We start from the raw sequence: 18,634 nt of genomic DNA on the forward strand, positions 1-18,634 counted from the left end.
GGGGTGGGTAACTATGCATGCAAAGGGCAGAAATCATGCCTATAGGTTGTTCTAATTCTGCATATTCAATCACATATAGAAACCATGCCTATATGATCGTTCTGAATTCTGATTCTGCATATTCAACTGCATTAGATACCATGTCTATAGGTTTTAAACAACTTCTGCATTTAGATACCATGTCTATAGGTTTTAAACAACTTCTGCATTTAGATACCATGTATATAGATTTTAAATAGCTTCTGCATTTAGATACCATGTATATAGATTTTAAACCGCTTCTGAGTTTAGATACCATGTCTATAAGTTTCAAATAGTTCTGCACTTAGGTACCCCGTCTATAAAGGTTTAAAATCACTAACACCTAGAAAGCATGCCTATAGGAGTTTCTAATAGAAAATCTGATTCGCCTCACTCAATGTTAGATCTAAAATCAGTAATAATGAATATCATCATTTGCAAAACTTGTAATCAATTCGTTTAAGTTCTGTCTCTCTTTAATAATATGAGTCCCTCACTTAACTAGTTTAACAAGTATGCATATAGGACTTTAAATAATTCATTCAAAGTTTTACTAGCTCATCACCTTTAGAGTTCAATAGATATCATGCCTACAGGACCCCATAGAAATACTTAGGCAAGCCCTAGGGTAATAAATATAAACTGAATCTGCTTCTGTAAATAATTACAACCAGCAAGCAGGCCTGACTCAGACTTCTTATCTGAGTTATGTGATAAGCTAAAACTGTCTCAACAATTTCCTCTCACTCATCTTTAATGCCATTTAAATTAGACCTAAACAGTATGTGTAAGTCATGTTAATTACGTGCTTCTTTGTTTAAGAAGGTATATCTGAGCCTTTGCTTGTTATATGCATTCCCCAATTTGTAATACGTGTTTTGTATGTCGCCTTAGAGGTTTTTTCTTTGAAACTACAAATAAGCCTAATATCCCTCCCTTTTAGGATTAATAGTCTTAAATGCCTCCGGGACTGATATGATTGGGATGGGTAATAGCATGCAATAAGTAAACGAGACCAATCGGCGCTTTAAATACCTTAACGGGGTGGGAAGGGTAGATATGGATATGATGACCACGCGATAATGTCACGCATAGCCCTTCATTGAGGAGTGATTACCGGACATTGTGTAGGGTGATTCATATTTTTTATAAACCTATGACCCCCTCTCTTTATTCTTTATTTCTTTTTTTTTATCATTTCAACTCTTTCTTTTAAAATCCGCTTGTTCATTCAAACTTTGTTCACTTTCAAATCATTATGTGAAATCCCCTCTTATCTGAGCCTTATTTGCTTATATGTTAATTGCACCCAAATTCACAATAATTGTCTGGCCGGGAACCACACTAGTAGATTCTGAGGGGTGCTTAACACCTTCCCCTTGGAATAATTTCTAGCCCTTACCCTATCTCTGGTTATTCAAATCAAACTCTTTTGGTGTCCTAATGCACCCTAATAATTAGGTGGCGACTATTCAAATTCAAACCCAGTTCCCAAAAAGGAATGAGCTGTCCTTCCAAATGTCATAAACCCGATTTCGCGAGAAAAAGGGGGTGCGACAGCATGGCGACTCTGCTGGGGATATTTACGCTTTTACCATTTCAGACTATTATTGTGGATTTATACCTCTTTATGTGCAATTGTTTGTTTATTTCTTTTAAGTATTCAATTCCCTTTTTAACTGCAAAACTGACTTGTCTTCTTTGTTTCTTTGCTTTACTACTGCTTTAAATTATGAAACTATTGTATTTACTGCTTTCTTAACGTGCAAATACGTGCCAACATGCTTTTAATTATTGCATAATCATGCTCAACATCATACTCCACTCATGCCAAACAAATACCATAGCAACGCTTATAATGAGTGGTTGCGCTCTTCCTATATTATTACCTCTAAATTCGGAAAAGGCGTATTTGCAGTAAAATCAGTCGATCAACGGTGTAGTCGACGGTTTCGTGCCTTTCCCCCTCGAGTTGTCCGCTCAATGGTACCAGTCTAAAACCCCATAGAAACCTCACTATGTTTAAACTGTGCATGCATCATGGTCAAACCTAGTCGAGTCCGCGTAATGACTCTTTAAGATAGCCCTGTCCAAGTCCAATAGGTTTCCCTAAACCCAAATGGACATCCCCACGTTCTGTGCATTTATTTGGAGAACTAAATGCTTCATGCTAATTGTTGATGTTAAATAGTCGAGTCCGGTAGGGGTATGGTCTTAACCCTTTTGTTTTGCAGAAAATGAAGAACGAGGTCCCTTGTTTGGTAATGTTTAGCACGCCCCCGCTCTTGCTAGACTGGTGGAGGAGTCTTCCATCAGATGACCAAATCAATAAGTGGAAAGAGAGGGCCGCCAGAGCTAGCGAAAAGTTGGAATATCTGGAATACAGTCTGTTGGAATTAGAAGGAAAAGTGAGGAAGAGAGTCACCAATTGCCAGAATGCTGAGGGAAATAAGGGAGGACATCTAGCCAGACCCTACGACTTCGCGAGTTGGGAAAGCTGTTCAACGGAGCCAAAGATGCTGATTCTGGGGAAGGTCCTTCTGGGATCAGGTAGATAGGAATTTACTTTTTCGTTTTATGAATGTAATAAGGCCGATGGCCACTAGTGATATTTTATTTCCTGTTATTTAGTGTCGATTTGGGATTCGTCTACTTTTTATCAATAAAATGAGGCATTTAGCATTCTAAGTTCTCCAAATCAACTTGTTGCTAGGCCTACCTCGAGCGCAAATAGGTTCCCAAAGGACACGATTTACATTCTTGCACTATGTGTTTAAATATCACAATATTTTCTTATAATCGTCACTAACTTGTTACCTTTTGTTTTTACTTTTTGTTTATTTATTCCCCTTCCCCAAAGGTTAGTTCGTGCATTCTGGCAACATCATCTTATTCAACGAGTTCTAGGGCCCTCCACCAGCTCCTCCTCTTAGTCCTGTCAAAAACAAGAACAAAGGAAAGGTGGAACATGTGAACAATGCCAGAAAGGAGAACTCAACTGAACGGGTAGATGTCACTCATGGTCATGGTACTCTAGTTCCTAAGGAAAGTACATCCCAGCTTACACAAAAGCTGCCAAAATTCAAGAAGAACTTGATCAGGTTCGGAATCTGGCGAATATGTCATTTTCCCTCACCACTCCTGATGTCAATTTCCCAAATGTTCAGAACCCCACACCTCCACAAAATATCCCAAAGCCACAAAACCATCCCGCTCCTCACCACCATTGCAACACCTGGCATACTTCCAACAATGCTCCATTGCTCGTCCCAGAACCCTTGAACTCCTCCACAAATGACCACTTTCACACCCATTATAACATCCCTATTTATGTGGAGACCATGCCACACTCCACCTAACCCATCTCAAGGACGCCCGAGTCTGATGATAAAGACTCGCTCATCAGGAACCTGGCTGAAGAACTTAAGAAATTAACTAGCCGAACCCAAGGCGTTGAAGGAAGTAAGGGAATTGAAGAGCTGAACTATGAAGATCTTTGCATACAACCGGATATCGAACTGCTCGAGGGGTACAAACCTCCAAAGTTCGAAATGTTTGAAGGTATAGGGGATCTAAAGGTCCATTTGAGAACTGTGACAAGCTGGTTGGATTAGGGAAAGATGAGGGAATCTGCATGAATCTGTTCATGAGGAGTTTGAAGGGAGATGCTTTGTCTTGGTACATTAGCCAAGATCCGAAGAAGTGGTCAAACTAGGTAGGTATGGCATTTGACTTTATGGACATGTTCAGGTTCAATACAGAGAATGCGCCGGATGTGTTCTACATTCAAAATCTAAAAAAGAAGCCTACAGAAACATTTCGCGAGTACGCCACTCGCTGGAGGTCCGAAGCTGCTAAGATCAGACCTTCCTTAGAAGAGGAACAAACAAATAAATTCTTTGTCTGGGCTCAGGACCCGCAGTATTACGAGCGGCTAATGTTGATTGAAAGCCATAAATTTTCTGACATCTTCAAACTGGGTGAGAGGATTGAAGAGGGCATCAAAAGTGGTATGGTCACGAACTTTGAGGCCTTGCAAGCTACATATATGGCCTTACAGTCTAGTGGTACGTCCAAAAAAGGGACGTAGGGGCCGTAATGGTTGCACAAAGAACCAAATCTCCCATCAAATACCAAACCTATCTGATGCCTCCACTCACATATCAGCCTACACCAAATTACCAAGCACCCTCACCCTCTTACCAAACTCCACCACCTACTTATCAATCACCTACAGCTCCCACATAGCAGCCAACTTCACCCAGATACTCCCAACCCGCACCTGTTTACCAAGCCTACAATGTTCAGACATCCCACTACCAATCACCCCCTACACGCCAAAACTTCCCTAGACCTCGACCAAATTTTGACCGCAGACCTCCTAAACAATATACATCCATTGACGAACCCATTGACCAATTGTACGAGAGACTCAAAGCTGCTGGTTATGTCACCCCTATCCCTACTATAACTCCTGAGAACCCTTCTTAGTGGTTTAATCCAAACAAATCCTGTGCATACCATTCTGGCATGAAAGGACACACCATCGACGAATGTCATTCTCTGAAAGACAAGATCCAGGCTCTGATTTACAATAAAATTATTGTGGCAAAGGAACCTGCTCCAAATGTCCACAATAACCCTCTGCCAGACCATAAGGGTGGAGGTGTTCACATGATCGAATAGAGGATAATTGGGATCCCGAGGGGTCGATTGGGTTGATCACAGAAGGTGATGATCCAAAGAAACCAATAGTTACTATTAATCCAATCATAGTCCAGATTTAGCCGTCTGGGGACACTAAGGTAAACATGTCTGTGCCACTTGAGTTCGAAGCAACTGCAAAGACACCAACACCAATTGAGGTCGAATTCGTGACTCCAGCAAATGCACCTCCACTATTTGAAGTTACAGTTTTACCTCCCAAAGCACATGCTCCGTTCAGAGTGAAGATGTCCATGCCGATCCAGTGGCGATGTCCACCATGACACCATTTCATACCAAGGCTATACCATGGGACTATACAGCCGAGGCAAGAAGAAAAGGCAAGGGTAGGACCAAGGAAACTGTTGCCACACAGGGTATAACAAGAACTGGTAGAGTTTATACCCCTGAACATCTAGCCGAGTCAAGCAAGAAGGTCTCCAATCGGCTGCCCATCATTGAAACGGGTCCAGATGATCTTTGGAGAAAGATACAGGCCAAGGAATACTTGATCATCGACCAGTTGAACAAAACACCGGCGCAAATCTCCATACTTTCTTTGCTACAAAACTCAGAGGCACACAAGAATGCTTTGTTGAAGGTGATGAGTGAAGCCTACGTACCCAGCAACATTACTAGTAGAGAAATGGCTAACATGGTCGGACTGGTATTGGAGAGTCACCAAATTACTTTTCATGAGGATGAGCTACCGCCTGAAGGGTTGGGACACAACAAAGCAATGCACATCATTGTGCAATGCGAGGATTACTTTATCACCAGGATCCTGATTGATGGGGGTTCCAGCCTCAACATTTGTCCGCTGGAAACGCTCAAGAAGTTGGGTAAGGATGGAGCCATCAACGTGAAAGCCTTCGATGGTTCCCAGAGGTCTACTATTGGGGAAATTAGTCTGTGTTTGCAAATGGGGCCAACTTGGTTCGATGTTGATTTTCAAATGATAGACGTGCCGACATCTTACAATCTACTATTGGGACGGCCATGGATCTATGCCGCTGGGGCTGTAGCATCGACACTGCATCATCCGGTAAAGTTTGAATGGAATCACCAGGAGGTGATCATTCACGGCGACGGTAGCAACCCTATATACAGTCGTCAGACCATTCCATCATTCGAAGGGAGAAAGAAGCTAGGTGGAGAGACTTACCATGACATTGAACAAGTGAATGTTGTTGACAAAGACAAATGATGGGACAATAAGATCGAGAGTATACTGAATTGGTGTGGGTACGAACCTAGCAAGGGGCTTGGCAAGAACCTCCAAGGAATCACTAAGCCCATAAACTCAAGAAACATGGCACCACTTTCGGTCTGGGATATGAGTACACCTGGGAAGAATTCAACAACTGGTCGCCACCATGGCGCGGTCCTTACTATTCGCTGGAGCAGCCAATACCACATTTGGAGCAGACTTTCCAACCGGCCGATGTTATCTATGGGCCAGAAGAAGAGGAAACACTGGCAGTTGTGAAAAACTTATTCTTAGAGGACAATGACATGGATTGTTGTGTTGTTCTCGAGGAGGAGGGGGAGGAAGGCCCTTCCATATAGGCCATAAGCAGAGGAGAACACCTCAATAACTGGACCATCAGGACAACCAGGGCCTGACGAGCCTCGGGGTAGCAAGGCTAAAACAAGCACTATTTTGATTTACTAAAAGATTTTTTATTTTTCGCATGTTTTCAATTCCTGCAATAAGATCTCCAATGTTCAAAACAATTATTATGCGATTTATCTTTTCTTATAAATCTACACTTATTACTATGTTTTCTCTCATTACTTAACTTGTACAACATTACTATTACTTATCTTGATGAACCAATGATTGTAACATGCAACGAGACAACGCAACAAACAGACATAGATTCAGAGGAAGATGACATATCAGAAGAGATTGTTAAGGAAGTTGAGAATTTTGAGAACAGACCTTAGTCCAGCCTGGATGAGATCGAGATTATTAATTTGGGAGATATAGAGAACGTCAAAGAAATGAGAATCAGTGTCCACTTATCGCCACCAGAAAAGAAGGAATATACAGAATTTCTAAGGGAATATGAAGAAATATTCGCTTGGTCATATGATGACATGACTGGTCTGAGTACATCTATTGTGACTCACAAGCTACCAACCGATCCAACACGTCCGCCGGTAAAGCAAAAGCTTAGAATGTTTAAGCCTGACATGAGTCTGAAAATCAAGGAAGAAGTCACTAAGCAAGCCAAAGCCAAGGTTCTCGGCGTATTAGAATACCCAACATGATTAGCCAACATTGTGTCAGTACCAAAGAAGGACGAAAAGGTCAGAGTCTGTGTCGACTACCGGGATCTCAATCGGGCCAGTCCGAAAGGCGATTTCCCCTTGCCAAAGAACAAGAAGGACGTGATTAGTTTCTTGGGGAGACTTAACTACATCAGACGGTTCATAGCACAATCTACAGTTATCTATGAGTCGATCTTTAAGATGTTGAAGAAGGACGCCGCTACCAAATGGACTGATAATTACCAAAAAGCTTTCCACAAAATCAAGGAATACCTGTCAACACCACCAGTATTAGTTCCGCCTGATCCAGGTAGATCCTTATTACTCTACCTTGCAGTATTGGATGGAGCATTCGGTTGTGTTTTGGGGCAGTATGATGAAACGGGGAGGAAGGAGCAGGCCATTTATTACCTCAGTAAGAAGTTCACCCCGTACGAGGCCCGGTATTCTTTGTTAGAGCGTACCTGCTATGCTTTGACTTGGGTAGCGCAGAAGTTGAGGCACTAATTCTGTGCCTATACTACATATCTCATATCAAGGATGGATCCTTTAAAGTACATCTTCGAGAAGCCCATGCCTACTGGCAAGCTAGCCAAGTGGAAAATCCTGTTGACTGAGTTCGACATTGTCTACATGACTCAAAAAACAATCAAGGGTCAGGCATTGGTAGATCACCTTGCTGAAAATCCTGTAGATGGACAATACGAACCCCTGAAAATGTATTTTCCTAATGAAGAGGTGTTATTCATAGGAGAAGACATTGCGGAATCCTATGATGGTTGGAGATTATTTTTTTTGATGGAGCAGCAAATTTCAAAGGAGTTGGAATAGGAGCAGTCCTAGTATCAGAAACCGGCTAGCATTATCCAGTGTTCGTCAAACTCAGGTTCCCGTGCACCAACAATATGGTCGAGTACGAAGCTTACATCTTAGGGCTCAAAATGGCTATTGACATGAACATTCAAGAGTTTCTAGTGATCGGAGATTCAGACCTACTTATACATCAGGTCCGAGAAGAATGGGCAACCAAGAACTCCAAGATACTCTCATATCTGCATTATGTACAGGAATTGAGAAAGAGTTTCATGGAGATAGAATTTCAACATGTTCCCAGGGTCCAGAATGAATTCGCCAATGCATTGGCTACCTTATCATCCATGATACAACATCCAGACAAGAACTTCATTGATCTCATTCCGGTAAAGATCCATAATTAGCCAGCTTATTGTGCTCATGTTGAGGAAGAAGCAAACGGAAAACCTTGGTTTCATGATATCAAGGAATATTTGACGAAAGGAGAATACCTAAAACTTGCAAATCCTACTCAGAAACGCACCCTTCAAAGGTTGTCCAACAATTTCTTTCACAACGGAGGGATCCTGTATAGGAGGACTCCTGATTTGGGGTTACTAAGGTGTGTCGATGCAAAGGAAGCATCCAGGCTACTAGAGGAAATTCACGCTGGGACCTGCGGTCCACATATGAATGGCTTTGTCTTGATGATCCAAAGAAACCAATAGTTACTCTTAATCCAATCATAGTCCAGATTCAGCCATCTGGGGACGTTGAGGTAAACATGTCAATTCCACTTGAGTTTGAAACAATGTCATCTGCAAAGACACCAGCACCAATTGAGGTCGAATTCGTGTCTCCAGCAAATGCACCCACAACATTTGAAGTTGCGGTTTTACCACTCAAGGTACACACTCCGTTCGGAGTGAATATGTCCACGCCGATCCTAGTGGCGATGTCCACCATGACACCATTCCATACCAAGGCTATACCATGGGACTATACAACTAAGGCAAGGTTAGGTTCGAGGAAACTGTTGTCGCACAAGGTATGACAAGGACTGGTAGGGTCTATACCTAGGAACACCTAGTTGAGTCAAGCAAGTAGGCCTCGACTCGGTCGCCCATCATTGAGATGGGTCCAGACGATCTTTGGAGAAAGATACAGGCCAAAGAATACTAAGTCATTGACCAGTTGAACAAAACACCGGTGCAGATCTCCATACTTGCTTTGCTACAAAATTCTGAGGCACACAAGAATGCTCTGTTGAGGGTGCTAAGTGAGGCAAAGTACAATAAAAGCAAGTAGCAGGACTTGAAAGTAGGCCACAATACAAGTAACAAGAGAGAATGCTTTTTGAAGGTGAGTGTGAGTTCAGAAAACTAAGAGTGTTTGTGTGTCTGTGTTAATGAGAAAGCCAGGTATTTATAGTTTGAAAATAGGCAGAAAACAAGGCAAGAAAATAATTATGGAACTGTGTACCAATTAAAATCAATCAGTATAAGACTTCTTTTAATTAAGGAGTTAAAATCAAACGGTAACATGCAAGTGTGAAATAAGGAAAGAAATCACATAGGGCTGAATATGACCAATAAGGAAGTATTTCTAGCATAGCACAAGTACACAGTAGGTAATAGAGGCTAGGTTCATCAGACTCTAATCAAGGAAAGGTCTATAAGAATCCAATACCAATGTAATCAAGGTAATGGGATTAATCAAATTGAGTAGAAAAGGTAGGGGTCGAAAGTTCAAAGGAAAGTATTCAAATAAGTCCAAGAAATAGGGAAATCAGTACAACAAGGAAATAATCAATTACAAGAGCACAATCAGGATTACACAAAGAGGTTTGAAATCAGTCTACAATTAAGGGTTATTTTGAGAGGGAAATTTAAAATATAAAAGAGTTCATATCATTAGGCATGCGAGGCTGAACTCATGATAAAGAGAATAATCATATGACAGTCACATAGGTTAATAGAGAAAAGGGAGAGTATCAGAAACATGCAAAAGGGTCCAGTAGAAAGACCTTTCTAAAAATACAGTCGAGTTTCAATGATAGTATGAGATCAAAATCACATGAAGCAACAAAAGTTGAAACAAAGATTTTGAAACTCAGTCGAGCAGTAGATGAAACAACTTCAGAAACTCAAATAGGTCCAAAGAGATTAGGGTTTTAAAACCAAACAAGTTCAGATATGAGGAACAAGCAAATCACATAGTAAATAGTCTCGAAACTCAAATGAACCACCAAATTCTAGCCAGATTTGAACCTCAAATTAGACCAAATTCTAGAACCCAATTACCCAGCCCAAATCCTAATCTACCTGACCCATGACCCTTTAAAATAACCCACCCGGATTCCCCTTCAATCTAGGCTGTTGATCAAAATGATCAACGGCCACCGTTAACTCTTTCCTTTTTAATTCCCAATTACCCCCTAACCCTAATCATTTGTCACCTGCATCCATCCTTGAATCCCCCCTTCTTCCAATTCTCTCTCAAGCTCCTCTCAAACCCTAGTCGTCTCCCTTCGTTTCCACCCTTAAATTGCCTGAATCCATGGCTTCCAAAACCATTAAAGGCCTGTATCGGCCTCCTATGACTCTTACACGCTTGATTACTATGGTTTCAAGGTCAGACCTTGAAGAAGCTTGGCCCAGACTTTGTTTCATTCGAGCTCTATGGCTGTCTCCGACCTTCCTCCGGCCAGCCATGGCTATTTAAGCCTGATCTTGACTTCTCCTGCTTAGATCAATGACTTTCCAAGCCTTTCTCACCATTTGGGTTCTTCCGAAACCCTAACCTTCGAGGTTCCTCTGATTCTTTTAGATCGGTTGTAGATCTGTGTTTTCTCTGAGCTTTTAAACGTTTTCTCAAAGTTTCTTTCAAAAACTTTACCTCCAAAACCTTTACCTTTTCCGATTTAGGGTTCTGTTAAGTCATTTCAATGCTTTTCTAATTTTTAACGTGTTCTACTATGTTTCTTATGTTGACCTTTTACTGGGTTTCTTATGTTGATTCTTCTATCGTGTTTCTTATGTTGTTCTTCTACTGTGTTTCTTATGTTGATTCTTCTACTATATTTCTTATGTTGTTCTTCTACTGTGTTTCTTTATGTTAAAAGTCTTGCTTCTTTCTTAAGGTTTCTGATTTTATTTGTGATATTTTTGCCTGATTCTCTTGTCTTTCATCTCTATACTCGATTGATGGTGAAAATCCTAAAAGTTAGGGGTTCATTTGAGTTTTGAGACTATTTACTATGTGATTTGCTTGTTCCTCATCTCTGAACTTGCTTGGTTTCAAAACCCTAATCTCTTTGGACCTATTCTAGTTTCTGAAAAGTTAGGGGTCGAAAGTTCAAAGAAAAGTATTCAAATAAGTCCAAGAAACAGGGAAATCAGTACAACAAGGAAAGAATCAATTACAAGAGTGCAATCAAAATTGCACAAAGAGGTTTGAAATTAGTCCACAATTAAGGGTTATTTTGAGAGGGAAATTTAGCATATAAAAGAGTGCATAACATTAGGCATGCGAGGCTGAACTTATAACAAAGAGAATAATCACATGATAGTCACATAGGTTAATAGAGAAAAGGGAGAGTATCAGAAACATGCAAAAGGGTCCAGTAGAAAGATCTTTCTGAAAAATAAAGTCGAGTTTCAAAATCACATGAAGCAACAGAAGTTGAAACAAAGATTACGAAACTCAGTCGAGCAGTAGATGAAACAACTTCAGCTATAGGTTTTAAACAGCTTTTGCATTTAGATACCATATCTATAGTTTTTAAACCTCTTCTGAGTTTAGATACCATTTCTATAGGTTTCAAACAGTTCTGCACTTAGGTACCCCATCTATAAAGGTTTAAAACTAGTAACGCCTCGAAAGCATGCCTTTAGGAGTTTCTAATAGAAAATCTGATTCGCCTCACTCAGTGTTAGATCTAAAATCAGTAATAATGGATATCATCATTTGTAGAACTTGTAATCAATTCGTTTAAGTTCTGTCTCTCTTTAATAATCTAAGTCCCTCACTTAACTAGTTTAACAAGTATACATATAGGACTTTAAATAAATCATTCCAAATTTTACTAGCTCATCACCTTCAGAGTTCAATAGATATCTTGCCTATAGGACCCCGTCGAAATACTTATGCAAGCCCTAGGGTAATAAATATAAACTGAATCTGCTTCAGTGAATAATTACAACCAGCAGGCAGGCCTGACTCGGACTTCTTATCTGAGTTATATGATAAGCTGAAACTGTCTCAACAATTTCCTCTCACTCGTCTTTAATACCTTTTAAATTAGACCTAAACAGTATGTGTAAGTCATGCTAATTACGTGCTTCTTTGTTTAAGGAGGTACATCTGAGCCTTTGCTTATTATATGCTTTCCCCAATTTGCAATACGTGTTTTGTATGTCGCCTTAGAGTTTTTTCCTTTGAAACTCCAAATAAGCCTAATATCCCTCCCTTTTAGGATTAGTAGTCCTAAATGCCTCCAGGACTGATAGGACTGGAACGGTAATAGCATGCAATAAGTAAACGAGACCAATCCGCACTTTAAATACCTTAACGGGGTGGGAAGGGTAGATATAGATATGATGACCACGCGATAATGTCATGCGTAGACCTCCATTGAGTAGTGATTACCGGACATTGTGTGGGTGATCCAATTTTTTTATAAACCTAGAACCCCCTCTCTTTATTCTTTATTTCTTTTCTTTTGACATTTTAACTCTTTCTTTCAAAATCAGCTTGTTCTTTCAAACTTTGTTCACCTTCAAACCATTATGTGAAATCCCTTATTATCTAAGCCTTATTTGCTTATATGTTAATTGCACCCAAATTCAAAATAATTGTCTAACCGGGAACCACACTAGTGGATTCTAAGGGGTGATTAACACCTTCCCCTTGGAATAATTTCTAGCCCTTGCTCTATCTCTGGTTATTCAAATCAAACTCTTTTGGTGTCCTAATTCACCCTAATCATTAGGTGGCAACTCTTCAAATTCAAACCCAGTTCCCAAAAGGAACGAGTTGTCCTTCCAAATGTCATAAACCCGATTTCGCGAGAAAAAGGGGATGCGTCACATGAAAGACTTGGTGACAAAGAAAATATCCATGGATTGTGAGACCATCAAGATAACCCACCAAGTTAGTGCAATAGTGCACTCGATGGCTCCGAAGCTAGAAGATCCCGGTGCTTTCACCATTCCTTGCACAATTGGCAGTGCAAACTTTGCAAAAGCTCTATGTGATTTGGGGGCAAGCATCAACTTGATCTCTTATTCCGTTCTCAAGACTTTGGGTATTGGGCAACCTAGGGATACTTCAATGAGGTTTCAAATGTCGGATAGAACTATGAAGAGGCCGCTTGGTATTGTAGATGATGTCCTTGTTCGGGTGGATAAGTTCATTTTGCCAGCTGATTTTGTGATCTTGGATTGTGAGGTAGATTATGAGGTTTTGATCATATTGGGAAAATATTTAATTGAAACTAGGAAGGCCTTAGTTTATATGGAAGCACGGGAACTCACCTTCCGGGTGGGTGATGAGAAAGTGGTCTTTCATGTGTGCAAGTCAATGAAGCAGCCCAACAGTTCTGAAATGTGCTCTTTTGTGGATCTTGTCACTACAGTGATAGTTGATCATACTAGTGCAATGATCAATGTGGAGGACCCTCTAGAGGCGGTATTGTTGAATCTTGATGTAAATGCGGATGAAGGCTGGGTGGAGTATGTCAATGCTTTACATGAAATGGGCTTTTACTCTTATGAGCCTCAGAAACTCTCTTTGGATCTTGAGAATAGGAAGACTCCACTAACAATACCCACAATCGAGGAACCTCCCATGTTGGAGTTGAAGCCGTTGCCTCCACACCTCAAGTATGAATTCTTAGGCCCTAGTTCAACTTTGCCAGTTATTCTTTCCTCTTGTCTTACTAACATGCAGGTAGATACCACATTGGTGGTGCTCCAAAAATGGAAGAAGGCAATTGGATGGACTTTAGCTGATATTTAGGAGATAAAGCCCGCCTTTTGCATTCACAAGATTATTCTTGAAGATGATGCAAATCCCTCCTTGGAACATCAAAGAAGGTTGAACGAGGCAATAAAAGAAGTTGTAAAAAAAGAGGTGATCAAGTGGTTGGATGTCTGGGTTGTGTACCCCATTTCTGATAGCTCTTGGACTTCGCCGATGCAATATGTGCCGAAGAAGGGTGGTATGAACGTGGTTACAAATGCGCAAAATGAGTTGATTCCTACCAGGACTGTCACCGGGTGGAGGGTGTGCATGGATTAGCGCAAATTGAATAAAATGACCTGCAAGGATCACTTTCCATTGCCTTTTCTTGATCAGATGCTAGACAGACTTACTGGGCGTGCCTTCTACTATTTCTTGGATGGGTATTTTGGGTATAACCAAATTTTAATTGCTCCAGAAGATCAAGAGAAGACCACCTTCACTTGTTCGTATGGTACCTTTTCCTTTTCTAGGATGCCATTTGTGTTGTGTAATGCACCGACTACATTTCAACGGTGTATGATGTCCATATTTACCGACATGGTGGAGGACAATTTGAAGGTATTTATGGACGACTTCAGTGTTGTGGGTGACTCGTTTGATGAATGTTTGAAAAATCTTGATAGAGTGTTGGCCCGTTGTGAAGAAACCAACCTTGTGCTTAATTGGGAGAAATGCCACTTCATGGTTGAGGAGGTCATAGTCCTTGGCCATAAAATTTCAAAGCACGGTATAGAGGTGGACAAAGCTAAAATTGAAGTGATTTCAAGGCTCCCTCTCCCTACTTTAGTCAAGGGAGTTAGAAGTTTTCTTGGGAATGCGAGGTTCGACTGGAGATTTATCAAGGAATTTACGAAGGTAGTAAATCCCTTGTGGAAGTTATTAGAAAAAGATGCCAAGTTCGTATTAAATGAGGGATGTATGCAAGCCTTCGAACATCTCAAGAACAAGTTGACCACCATTCTTATTATTACCGCACACAGTTGGAGCTTGCCTTTCGAGCTTATGTGTGACATGAGTGATGTTGCAGTTGGGAGGGTCTTGGGTCAAAGAGTGATTAAAATGTTTCATCTGGTGTATTATCCAAGTAAGACAATGAATGATGCTCAAGTGAATTACACGGTGACTAAAATAGAGTTATTGGCTATTGTGTTCGCAATGGAGAAATTTCGGCTGTATCTCATGGGTCCCAATGTCATAGTTCATACCGATCATACCGATCATACCGCACTCCGATACTTGATGATGAAAAAGGATTCCAAAGCTAGGCTGATGCGATGGGTCTTGTTACTTCAAGAGTTTGATTTGGAGATTATGGACCGGAAGGGTTGTAAAAACTAAGTGACGGACCACTTGTCCCGCTTGAAGGAGGAGAGGAGGCCTCGTGATGGCCTAGAGATCAATGATTCATTTCCTGCTGAGCAACTCCTTTCTGTGTCGATGAATGGTATGCCATGGTTTGTGGACGTTGCTAATTTCCTTGTGACTCGTATAATGTTATGTGAGCTCTCTTCTAACAAAATGAAGAAGCTTAAACAGGATAGTTTATATTTCTATTTGGATGAGCCGTACTTGTTTAAGATGTGCACTAACGGTGTGATCCGGAGGGGTGTCCCGGAGGAGGAGCAATTAAGTATCGTAGAGTATTGTCATTCCTCTCCCTATGGTGGTCATCATGGTGGGGCGACGACATCTTCAAAGGTTCTTAGCTGTGGGTTTTACTGGCCAACGTTTTACAAAGATGCAAGTGAATTTGTGAAGAGATGCGACGAATATCAAAGAGCGGGTGGAATTTCGAATAAAGATGAGATGCCTCTCAATACTATTCTCAAAGTTGATATTTTTGATGTGTGGGGCATTGATTACATGGGCCCGTTTGTTAGTTCGTGTGGGAACAGATACATTCTAGTGGTAGTTGACTATGTTTCAAAGAGGTTTGAAGCCATGGCTTTACCGAATAATGAGGCCCGGAATGTTGTTGCGTTTCTCAAGAAGAGAATTTTTACTAGGTTTGGCAGTCATCGAGCAATCATAAGTGATGGGGGATCTCATTTTTGTAATCGAGCTTTTGACACTTTGCTTGCAAAGTATGGTGTCAATCACAAAGTTTCTACTCCTTATCACCCTCAGGCGAGTGGCCAAGTTGAAGTCTCAAACAGGGAAATCAAGAGTATATTGTCAAAGATGGTCAATGCAAATAGGACCGATTGGTCAAAGAAATTGGATGACGCTTTATGGTCTTATAGGACTGCTTACAAGACTCCAATTGGTATGTCTCCATACCGATTAGTGTTTGGGAAAACTTGCCATCTACCGGTTGAGTTAGAGCACAAGGCCATGCGGTCTTTGAGGAAGCTAAATCTTGAATAGGATGTGACAACAAATCTTCGTGTGGAGCAGCTTAATGAACTTGATGAATTCCGATTTCATGCCTACTCCAATTCGTCCTTGTATAAGGACAAGATGAAGTACCTTCATGATAAGTATGCTCATGGCAAGGAGTTCAAAGTGGGTGATTTGGTTCTCTTGTTCAATTCTCGGTTATGTCTGTTTCTGGGAAAGCTTAAGTCGAAATGGAGTGGACCTTTTGAAGTGGTGCTTGTGACTCCATTTGGTGAACTTGACTTAAAAAACAAAAATGGAGAGCTTCAAAGTTAATGGGCACAGAGTCAAGCACTACCTTGGCAAGATTGATGACAGCCACGTGGTGGCACTGATCCATCTAAAGTGATTTGATGGTAACTTGCGTCGTGCCGCAATGTTAAATCAGGCACTTCTTGGGAGGCAACCCATGTGTCTTTTGTTTTGTTTTTTTTATATTTTCTTTTTAGTGTGGGATTTGCTTTGAGACTAACTGGTTATGAGATGTGTGCAGCATTGTTTTGATGTAGTGCAGGACCAAATTGGAAAAATGTTGCACTCTCTGAAGTTGGGATCGCTGCCAAATTGCGATTTTCGCGCCGCAATGGCCTTATTACGGGGGAAAATTTTCATTGTGGTTCGCAGTGTTGAATGGTCAAAAGTGGGGGTTCTTTGAAGTTGTCACCACAGCTGCAATGCGTTTTATGCGGTCCGCAGTGCCCTTCCGCGGTACGCGGAGCATTTTCTACGGTCCGTAGTGACTGCCTCCCCGGTGCTTCTTGTGTCTAAGTACCTCGGACCGCGGTGCATTTTATGCGGTCCGCGATGGGTAGGTAATGTGGGTCCCAAGTCCTTTTTCTATAATAGGACCTCAGGCCTTCATTTACACTTTTCACTCATTTGCTCCCTAAATAGAAAAACTACTATTCATCACGCCCTAAGTGCACAAATTCAAACACTATTTCTAAATCATCTGTGTTGCATCTCATCACTGGTACTTCAAATCTTTCCCTAGTCTTTAATTGTGTTTTATTCTTGTTTTAATTCGATAGTTGGTACCTCTTTTTCATCCCTTTTGTTTCAATTTGTAGCGTAGGGTTACATAATGCTGTTTAGATTAGGGTTAATAAGTTAAAAATGATGATTAACAACCTAGGGGGTTGATAATATGTGACTTTAGGCTAAAAATGAGAAAAATATTGAAACCCTTGGTTGGTGTTGCTGAGTTATGCTACCGCGACCGCGATGGCTTTTCCACGGTCTGCGGTGCCTCTCCGCAGCCGTGATGGTTTTTCCGCGGTCCGCAGTGGAAAACTTCAGAGAGGTTGATTTTGAGGACTGCGACCGCTGTCGATTTTTTGTGGTCCATGTTAGCTTACCGTGGCCCCACATCATTTCATGCGGTCCATGGTGCACTGAATCGGAGAGTGGGTATTCTGAACCCCACTTCAATGCGGACCGCGGTTCCATTTTGTACGGTCCGTGGTGGTTCCTTTGCGGCTGCACTGTTTTTATACGGTTCGCAGTCAGCTATTTAAAACTATATTCTTTATTGTTTCTCCTGTTGTGATACTAACAAACACTAAATGAATTCTCCTTGCAGAAAATGGCTAAATCACGAGGCGAAGGTGAAAAACAGAAAGGCAAAGGAGAGTCCTCCCGGGGTAGGGGTGAGGTATGATCAAATTGACCCCCCAAGTCCGGAAGGCAATTGGGGACACTAGAAAGCAAATAAAGGCTGTAGACAGAGTTGCTTCCCATTCAGAAGGAAATGAGTATTTGCCCTCCTGGGAGGCATCTGAGTCTGATTCAGTGCCGGAGTATGTTCCTGACTAGCTGGAGAGGCATAGATTGAGAGATGTACCCACACCTCTAGGCTCTCCTACTGCTCAAGCTTCAGTCCAAATTTCTTCTGAGTCGGCTGAGGGCTCAGCTGAGAGCAGTGACAGTGCAGCATCTACTTTACCCACAGCTTCAACACCTGAGGAGGATCCCATTGAAGGGGGAGAACCTCAAACCGGGGGGGTGGAGAGAACTAGAAACTCAGAAGCTTGGCAAGATAGATTTCTTAGCGAGATAGCATACCACAAGTTCTGAGAGTGGTGGCCCAAGAGGAAATTGATACTTGAGCAGAAATTCATTGAGAGGAACCTTCTGCCTCACAATCCTAATGTGAAGAGGCAATTTCGAGAGAGATCAAGCTGGGAATATTTTACAAGCACAGTCGAGGAGGCAAATGAGCACTTAGTCAAGGAGTTCTACGCTAATGCTACCCACATCAAAAAGGGCACTAAAGTGACTAAGGTGCGGAATTTGACAATGAAGTTCGATGGGAAGACAATCAATGACTACCTGGGCTTTCCGAATGAAGATGAATCATTATACTTAGAAAAGGTAGCATTGGATGAGGCAGCCCGTCCGTGGTTGGCAGAATACCTGGCACTCCCGGGTACCA

The sequence above is a fragment of the Nicotiana sylvestris genome, chromosome 2 (assembly GCF_000393655.2).
Source record: "Nicotiana sylvestris chromosome 2, ASM39365v2, whole genome shotgun sequence".
NCBI lineage: Eukaryota > Viridiplantae > Streptophyta > Magnoliopsida > Solanales > Solanaceae > Nicotiana > Nicotiana sylvestris.